The 10,295-nt window shown below is 44.6% G+C and overlaps 1 long non-coding RNA gene across 1 annotated transcript; it reads right to left on the bottom strand.

Annotated features, from left to right (window-relative positions):
- Positions 1–225: 225 nt before the first annotated feature.
- LOC147020144 (uncharacterized) lies at positions 226–4,557 on the bottom strand. The gene is made up of 2 exons (XR_015061655.1): positions 2,149–4,557; positions 226–1,485 (listed from the first exon to the last, which is right to left on the bottom strand). It is a non-coding gene; the product is annotated as an uncharacterized LOC147020144 (long non-coding RNA).
- Between the last annotated feature and the right edge of the window lie 5,738 nt (positions 4,558–10,295).

Genomic DNA, 10,295 nt, shown 5'->3' with positions numbered 1-10,295 from the left:
TTAGTGTTTACATGCACTTTGGCCTAGAGGTTGGCCTACACTTTGGCCTTGATGTGGATTTTTTTAAACCCACCTTGTTGTGATCATTGTCCTCCTGAAGGATTCTAACTGGCCGATTGTGGAATCCTATTTGACTTCAGACAGAGTTTAACGTTTGTCCGATTTGATTATAAAATCCTACAAAAACCCTATCGACACTGATAAAACTGATGTCCACACAAGTCCTTCCTTGTGAAACAATTTATTTCCTAATTATACACCATACACTTCTCAGTGTGGCTGTACACTTGTACAGTGCTGTACACTCACCCTTGTACAATGAACTTAAGAATCCCCATTTGATTGCAATATTATTTGGTTCTATTTCATTTATTCTTACTTTAGTTAACAGTTAGACCAACCCGATTCAATTCACTTCTACATTACATCAGAGAGTTTTATTCTAATTTGGTACTTGGTCAGTTCCAAGGAGTACAAGCCACTGAGATTCTAATACTTCCTCACGTGCTCGCACTCAAAACTTTTAGATTTCAAAACATTTTATTCTTCCATGAGAGAGAGGTTGGGGGATATTCACCCAGACTGTAGACGTGTCCTTTAGACGAAAAGCCACTTCGTACATTTTCTAAGCAAAGGTTCATTTATCAGCTCGGTCACTCTGCTCCAGAACAACACATTTCTTATCATTTAGGGCAAAAGTCTTTTGGCCAGAAATGACAGCCAAATCAACTTGCAGCATAAAAGTTACATTTCTGAAACTCCATTTGTTGCAATTTAAAATACATTAATATAAATTTTTCCCCCACACTCCCCCGTTTTTTTTTTTTTAAGGAAAATTTGAATAACTTTTCTTACACATGATTACCATGTCCCATTCCTGAAGGAGAAAAGTTTTCCATTATTCAAGTTCAATCAACAATGGCAGCGAGTGCTCATATCAGAAAATGAGTGAGTTTCCATTTAATTTATGGCCTGTTCATCAGCATGTGTCACACATTGAAAACATGCTACCCGAAGTCAGAAGATAAACAGGTCAGGGTGTGGATAGAGCGGCACCCAACGGGAAACACAATCGAAGCACTCCTTGAGCTGAGGAGAAGGTAGATGTGGGCAAGTACAAGTTTGGGCCGGACACTGGGTTGAAGGAGCGCAGTGTGGAACTCCAGGCCTGTCGTACATTGAAGTGACCACAGCAAGTTCACGATGTATTTGCAGAGCGGCAATCGAGAGTGTGGCTGAGAACATTCCTCCACGCAGGCACCACACAACGCTGACATTAAGACTTTGCTCAACCTTCTCCTCAGTGGGTTTTTTCTTTCTTTTCCCACATTGCTCCATCTTATCTCCTCAGGAAGGGACATAATCATGTGTTGAATGCTCAATCACCCAAATCTGGGTTCTCCCATCGACCAATCTTTGTGTGGAACTTCTTTCCAAACTTCATTTAGATGAAATCGTACATTGCTTCAAAGACTGCTTTCAACACTCCGAAACAAACAAAGCATCAATTAAACACCAATCAATAAACGTCATGGGCACATGTAGTTCTACAAGACTAACAAAGATTCTTATGGAAGCATTTAACTTGCATTATATGTCATATCAATATTTTAATCCCTTTCCTTGTTATTTCCCAAAACAACATGCTAAAATATACAGAAATCCCAGTTGTACGTATACTCAAAACATCCATCTCATTTGCTATTTCCATCGACATTTTAAATCTCTGACATTTCTCCATCTGTCCACTTCTCTCTCACCAAAACAGCAAACATGCTGCCATTTTTCCAATTCACATACACAAACCATCTATCACTTCCTCCGACCTTCTCAATTACGAATCCATTTTCCTTTATCAAAACAAATAAATCATTTTAAACAGTTGTTCAAAAATTGTCAAATCACTTGTCAAATCTGTTATCAGGCGAATATCATTTAAATTGCAGCTCAAACACTCTGTCTACACATGTAGCTACACCCTCCCCTAATTTTATCCCAGTTTTAGGGAAAGCATCTTAAACTTCAGACTAATAAACATCCAAACTCTCTTAAACAACTTTTTGGTCAAAACAATAAAATATTTCCTTTTAAAATCCATAAATGAAAAATTAAATCTTCAGCATCTATCCAATTAAATCATGAATTTACCTTGACTGAATCGATCAAAGGGTTACACTGGGTTGTTTGCCATTGCCTTCCCAGCACAAGTTCAGGTAACCTCAACATTCGCAGACGAATAAAACAATATTTCAATGTCCATCCGAGGGAATCATCCATTATCTGTGAATTGCCCCACATGCTAAACATCATCAAATCATTAAAATCGTTCCAAATCACGTTTCTACATTTAAATCACATACAATATATCCACATACACAATTGTTATTTCACAATTTATTCAAAATCCCGATGGTTGTAAAATAAAACTTCAACACTTTTTCCTAAATGGACTTCACTTTAAACAGATTCAGTCGAGAGGGTGAGCCACAAACACCAAGGAACAAGGAACAGGAAGTTCTCTCCACATCCGGTGGGAAGAAAAAGGAAAAAAAAACTCTGACAGGCAAAACCCACAGTTTGCATTACTCTGTCATGGCTTCAACACATACACTAAACAGCATTGCATCTCATAGACTCGCGTGTGATCACGTGACAAATACCAATCACATTTATATCTCATCCTCTTGAATCTGCATATGAATCGAATTTCACACCTAAAGCAAAGGCTCGGACAAAGACTCAGTGTAAAGACATGCCACCCCCCACAGATCGAGTGGAGGGGGTCTCACACAGTGTAGTTTGCGACCTTCGCGTGGAAATACAACGCCAAGAATGTATAACATGCCATTTCAAACAGACCCACAGCTCAACTCAGCACGAGTTAAAATATCGTCAAAATCCCAACAGAACACGTTTCATTGCAGTGAATATTGGACTCGCACAAGTTTCATTTTTTACTCTCAGTAACACATGCATCTCAATGCAAATCACCAACCACGCTCCCAGCTGGTTAATCGTCTCCTGCACTCTACAAAACGTTTCGTGCAAATCATTGCATTTACAAATCCGTAAAACCTCCACACAATATAATATAACAACCTCACTGCCAACAAACTTCCAGTGAGTTCAATGAACCAAAAGTAACTCTTATAACTCTTACCAACAGGTAACTTATAATGTTTATCTATTTTAACCCTATCTCGGCGTCTCAGCCGTGTCCTCGGCCTCTCTCTCATAGCCGGTCCGTATCAATGCAAACATGTGGCATGTCGCTTCATCATGCCCATTTAATTACGCGTCTGGCTCCTTAACGAGCCTCTTCTTGTCATCTGACTCCTCTTCTTCTCCAGCACTTTTCTAAAACAACTACAGTACTTATTGTTTACTTTAAAACGGACTCCCTCCGCCGGATCCTCTTCTTTCTCTCAAAATTATCTCACAATGAACTTTTCTTTGTTCGAAATGCGTTACCTGCTGAGAGCGCTCTCCCTTACCTTCGCTCAAGCACTTGTCGTTCCTCCAGGCACTGCCTCCGGCAGATTAAGCACCTCCGGTCACGAGCACCGCACCAACGTCGGTTCGAATCCGAGTCACGGCACCAACTGATGTGGATTTTTTTAAACCCACCTTGTTGTGATTGTTTTCCTCCTGAAGGATTCTAACTGGCCGATTGTGGAATCCTATTTGACTTCAGACAGAGTTTAACGTTTGTCCGATTTGATTATAAAATCCTACAAAAACCCTATCGACACTGATAAAACTGATGTCCACACAAGTCCTTCCTTGTGAAACAATTTATTTCCTAATTATACACCATACACTTCTCACCCTTGTACAATGAACTTAAGAATCCCCATTTGATTGCAATATTATTTGGTTCTATTTCATTTATTCTTACTTTAGTTAACAGTTAGACCAACCCGATTCAATTAACTTCTACATTACATCAGAGAGTTTTATTCTAACTTGGTACTTGGTCAGTTCCAAGGAGTACAAGCCACTGAGAAACTATACTTCCTCACGTGCTCGCACTCAAAACTTTTAGATTTCAAAGCATTTTATACTTTCGTGAGAGAGAGGTTGGGGGATATTCACCCAGACTGTAGACGTGTCCTTTAGACGAAAAGCCACTTCGTACATTTTCGAAGCAAAGGTTCATTTATCAGCTCGGTCACTCTGCTCCAGAACAACACATTTCTTATCATTTAGGGCAAAAGTCTTTTGGCCAGAAATGACAGCCAAATCAACTTGCAGCATAAAAGTTACATTTCTGAAACTCCATTTGTTGCAATTTAAAATACATTAATATAAATTTTTCCCCCACAGCCTACATGGTCATACCAACATATATATCCTCACCCCCACCCTCTCAGCTTCACCCTCGCCCCACCCCTTCACAGCTTCCCCTCATCCACCCCCTCGTGGCTACTAGTAGGTAGTTCCTCTCACCAATATTTCCCCTTACCATGCTCACTCTCGTCTTTACTCTCACCCTGCCCCTTCTCAGCTTACACCCGCCACACTCCCTCCCAGCCTGCCCCCCCCCCCCCCTCTCAACTTCCCATTCAACCCTCCCTCTCTCAGTTTTCCCTTCGGCTCACCCCCCTCCAGATTTTCTCTCACCCCTCCCTCTCTCACCTTCCACTTTGCCACACAATAAGTCTCCCCCTCAATCCCTTTCAACTCCCTCGTCCCCTCCTCCATGTACACCCACCCCCACCTCCCCCTTCCACATTTCTGCACTCTACCAACAGTGCATCATCTCCTGTCCCAAATTGTGTGGCTCTCCAACATCCGAGACCTCTGCTCCAATGTGACAGATCTCTTAATCTAGGCTGCTGCTGATAAATCAGACATTATCTGCACATCACAATCTTACCTCCCACAGGATGTTTGACTCCTTTGTGTATCTCAATGAATATAATATTGTCTCCTGAAGTTTGACAGAGATGAACCCTGTCCTGGTGGCACAGTTGAAGTATACATGCAAAACTCCATTTCTCACTGTCCGTGTACTAATCTTACACCTCCAAACCCAAGGGGTGCCTTGGCTGTAACTTCCTCTCCACTCACACCTCTTGGTTGTCTGTGTATTGTACCATCCTCCAAAGAGTCACAACTCCATTTACATCTCTCTCAACCAACATGGACCAATTTTAACCACCCATCCAAACTCTGTGTCTGTGTCTGTGTCTTCCTCAGAGGTGGTGGCTGGGTGTTGGCATCTCTATTATCAGCAATGACACTGCAGCAAAAGACTTCTGGAACTCCATCGGCCCAACACAACCTGTGTACTTTCTGACTTTTTGGTAATGGACAATCCTCTGTTCTGGACTTGGTAATGACCAACTTTACTGCTGATGTCTTCTGTTCTCCCTCTGCTCCAATCGGTTCATATGATCATGTGCTTGTGAGAGTCAACATTTCTCTGGCTATTGTCAGAGCCGCCTCAGTGCCAGTGAGGCTGGCAGTTCACTCAGGCTGACTGGCAGGGACTGTCAGCTGCCATCTTGCTTCAAGACAGGTCTCTGATACCAGCCACCCCTGTTATTAATGCAGCCTGGAAATTCTTCCACAGAAACCTGCTCTCTCTCACTCAGGCACAGATTCATCCCATCTCATCAAAAGTCACCATACCTTTCCTCCCACCCATGGTACACTGAATCCCTGTGGTGACCTTTTTTGAATACAGAGTCGAGGCTCATGGAAGAGCTAAATCACAGAACAGATCAGGATGCAACATAACAAAATGAACAGCAGAAAGAGAGGGGCGGGGTGGCACCAACAGCAGGATTGAGGGACAAAGTAAACGGAGATGGACAACAAGGGACACAGGTGGAGAAATGGAATGGGACTGTTAGAATGCAGGAGGTGGAGAATACAAACTGGAAATTTGGGGGATTGGGGAGGGGGGCAGGTGGTTTAACGGGTGTGGAAAAGATCATGGCTTTGTATGGGGGATAATCCAAGATGGTGGTGAACAGATCTCTTGAAAATCTGGAGGGAAGAATGAGATTGAAAAGAATGTGGAAGTTGATTCCACAGGTGGGAAAATGAGGAACAAATGAGTGGAGGAGAGCAGAGATACTGGACTATTGGAATTTCTTGAGAATGGGGTTGCTGCTGGTGGACCACGTAGGCCCTACAGAATACCTGGGGGTGGGGAGAACACGGACAGGGCAGAGAGCACAACACCAGAAAAGAGACAGAAGAAGACAGAGACCACCCGACATGTCTGCGAGGGCAAAGTGATAGGCTCATCGACTCGACTTCATTGCAGGAGATTCAATGATCTTGAAGGTCTTGGTTTCCATAATGTGAGCAAGGTGTGAGGCAGGGGCACCAGTCCAGAGGGGAGTTGGCTTGAAACAACTTGCCTTCTCTTCCTGGAAGGCAAATCTGACCGAAGAGAACCGCAGATCATTCCACAAAGCCTGGAACAAATGTGTCCCCTCTCAGGAGAGCCAGAAAACAACATCTGACTAAACTCAAGGCTGAACCTGTCTGCTTCCCCAAAGAGCAGGTGTACCTTGTTAAGTCAGTCTCTGGTGTTTGCTCTCTCTTCCTCCTTTGCCTCACTTCAAATGACACCACAAATCTTGTGTGTGTAACCTCTCACTCTTGGTACCCACCCTTCTCAGTCACACTCAACTGCTCCTGGGCTCTGTCTTTTGCACCTGAGAAGGTAAAGAAGTTTCTGGCAGCACTCGACTCTGATTCAGCAACTGGACCGGACGGCATTAGCTCGCGTGTCCTGAAAACCTTCTTTTCTGCTCTTGCACTTCCTCTCTGACCTTTTCACCCTGTCATTTGCCCAACGTCATCTTCCCTCAGCTGGGAAATCAGCTGACATCACTGCATCACATAAAAAAGGTGCAAAAACTGATTCCCTCAACGAGAGACCTATCGGTTTCCTTCCAATCATCAACAAGGTCATGGAATCCATCATCGCAGTTGATATGAAATCCTTCATTTTCTCCAACATTCTCATCTCAGATAATCAATTCGGTTTCAGACCGGATCACCACACCTCGGACAAACTGCTTCAACTGTTCCAACAGCAGATGGAGGCCCTCAATGTTAGACATGAGATCAGGGCCATCTATCCGGACATATCTCGAGCATTCCATCGTCTATACAATCTGACATCCCGCCGTGCTCTCCAAACTCTCTGCCTATACCGTCCAAGGTCAACTCCACACATGGATTACTAACTTCCTCCATCCCTCCTCGCCAAGATGTGGCTCTCAACGGGATCCTCTCATCTCTTCTCCCTGTCAAGGATGGACAGCCCCCACTGGATAAAGGGTAGGGTCCTCTCCTGCTCGGGGAATTTTGTACATGTGGCTGGAATTTTGACCAAGACAGGATGCACCATGTTGTACACACTGATCCTGAGAATCGAATACAAGCACGGACATCATTAATATTCCCACATCATGCATGCCTCCCCACACCTGTCTCCTACCTGAACACCTCCCACACAATGCATATACAATCCTTCAAAGCAATTTAACTAATTCAACACGTAATGAAAAAAATCAATTGAAAATTCCGTTAAATAATTACAATCGTAACCGCAAAATAAGAAGTTAGTTCATCGACAACTGTGTGTTTTGTGCAGATCGACACAATCGGCCATTTTTAACCTTCTTTCCTCAACTGGACGCACAATATGCCGACCTGCCAGAACCAGCCTTCTCTCCCGTAAGTACGTAATAAATCGATGGCTCCCATAATCTCTCCCAAAGTTTGGCTGCGGCGATGAGGTTGTCGAGAACGTTATAAAGCAAGTGTTGTTTTGTGTACGAAGGGTTGGCGCCATCTCTCGGTAAAAGGATGAATGCTCAGTTGGTTACCTGGCAGTCCATCCAGGTGAACACCAATGGGGAGGACGTTTTTCAACGCCTTCACCACGTACGTACTTGCACACTTGGAAACAATAGTTAAAGCTTGTTTGAAATTAATTTATTAATAAAGAAAGATGAGTACTGCACGACCAACCACTGGACTCCGAGAGGGAATGAATGCACAGATTGATCATCAGTTTCACTGGAACGAAGATGAAAACCCTGTTGGTGAAGGCCAAAGAGCCCTCGGTGTTTTTCGTGAACAGTCGGCGAGTCATCGCCGGCACCCTAAACCAATTACAAATTTCTGCCATGAATGATTGCTTGGAAGGTAATGGCAAACCACCCAGGGTAACCTTTGCCAAGAAACTGCTTTGACAACACCGACGGCGACGATGATGACCTATCGAAAGGCTGAGTGTGATCTATTGAAAACAAAAAGTTATTGGTTTGATGACCTGCACGTTACAGTTTAAAGGGAGTTTTGAATCAAACCAAAATACGAGACCTAATCTATGAATTATGTACGCAAATAGGACGGAATATTGACAACGCACTCCACCCCCATTCTCTCTCCGAACATCCATGTCTCTCTTCTTGTTTAATATCAATTAATTATCTCTCTATGATTCCAGCAATCTCTGTGTGTGTGTGTCTGTCTGTGACCCCTGTTTCTCCACAACCACTGGCGCGATCTCATTGAAACTTGCTAGGTATATTGCTGGGGCCCTGTGGATGTACCTTTTCAAGGTTCGATATGAATCGGACAAGTGGTTCCCAAGTTATGGCCATTTATTCAGCAAACCAATGAGAGGACACGGTGCTATGACATCACAATTATTGTTTTTTTTTTGCACGTGAGAGTAAAGGAACGGCCTGTGTGGTTGTTGTTTCTGGCACGTGGTTTGAAAGTTTTTTTTGTTTGCTTGTTTTTTTGCATGTACGGCCACGCGACAGCGAAGGAATGGCCTGTGTGGTTGTTGTTTCTGGCACGCGGTTTGAAAGTTTTTTTTTTTTTTTGCACGTAGGTGCACGCGAGAGCGAAAGAGCAGCCTGTGTGGTTGTTGTTTCTGGGATGCGGTTTGAAAGTTTTTTTTTTGCACGCATGGCTACGCACGTACGGGCCCGCATGTACAGGCACGTACTAGTAATAAATAAAACTGTGAGCAGTGATGCAGGGGCCCAAACGTCCCATGTCCAATACGAGGCAATTTAAAACCATGTGACCTATGACGTTATCGTTAGGTCAGGTCAGGTATGGGAGCATGTGCCAGAACAGCGCGTCGCTGCGTCCACTTTCCGCCGGTACTCCAGGGGCCTCCGTCTGGCCATCCCCCAGGTAGATGCCAGGCCCATCCCCATCTCCTTGAGATGATGGTCAACCTGCTGCGACCACGAGGAATGTGGTAAGCCCACTGGCCTCCTCCACTCATGAGACTCCCTCGGTGAGAGAATCTGGTGAGCAGGATCAGCGTCAGGAAAACGAGCCAAATGCCCATACAGCCACAACTGACGCTCATGGACTATGCAGGTAACAAATCTCATCCGAGTCTCTCTCAGCAACCGCTCGTTGGACACAAAATCCGACCAGCGATAGCCAAGGATTCTCCGAAGAGACCTGGTACCAAAGGAATTAAGTCTCCGTCTCAGATCCTTGGTCAGAGTCCAAGTCTCGCATCCATAGAGCAAGACTGGAAGTACCAAGGACCTGAAGACTCGGACTTTCGTCCTCCTGCACAGGTACTGGCAGCGCCACACCCCATGATCCAGTGAATCCATGACTCCCCAGGCCCGACCCAGACGTCGATTGTCCTCTGACTTACAGCCAGCAGAGACATGAATATCACTGCCAAGGTAAGTGAATCTCTCCACGACCTCAACATCCTCACCACAAACAGACACAGACAGGACAGCAGCATCCAAGATGTCACCGAAAGCCTGGATCTTAGTTTTGACCCAAGAAACCCGTAATCCCAGCGACTTCGACTCCTCTTTCAGCACCTCGTGGGCCCCCAAGAGGATGTCTAAAGTCTCCGCAAAGATGACTGCATCATCTGCAAAATCAAGGTCCGAGATCTTGACATTCCCAAACGATGCACCGCAGCTTGATCTCTCCAACATCCTCCCTGAAATCCAGTCCATACAAGTGCTGAAAAGTGTGGGGGCCAGTACACACCCCTGACGAACTCCAGTAATAACTGGAAATAAGTCAGAGATGGTACCACCACACTTCACAGCACTCTCAGTACCAGAGTAGAGTTCAGGCATCAGATCGATCAGTTTTGGTGGCACCCCACGAAGACCAAGAATCCTCCAGAGGGCTTCCCGATTCACTGAATCGAACGCTTTACAGAGATCAACATAGACTGCAAGCAGCCCCTGCCGAAACTCTCGTCTGCGTTCGGTGAGGACACGAAGGGCAAGGATACGGTCAATCGTTGACCT

This window comes from Eptatretus burgeri, chromosome 9, assembly GCF_056783735.1.
Source record: "Eptatretus burgeri isolate ZD-2024b chromosome 9, Ebu_testis_v1, whole genome shotgun sequence".
Classification (NCBI taxonomy): Eukaryota; Metazoa; Chordata; class Myxini; order Myxiniformes; family Myxinidae; genus Eptatretus; species Eptatretus burgeri.
Note: the sequence above shows the minus strand (reverse complement) of the source record. Positions and strands in the feature narration are given on the sequence as shown.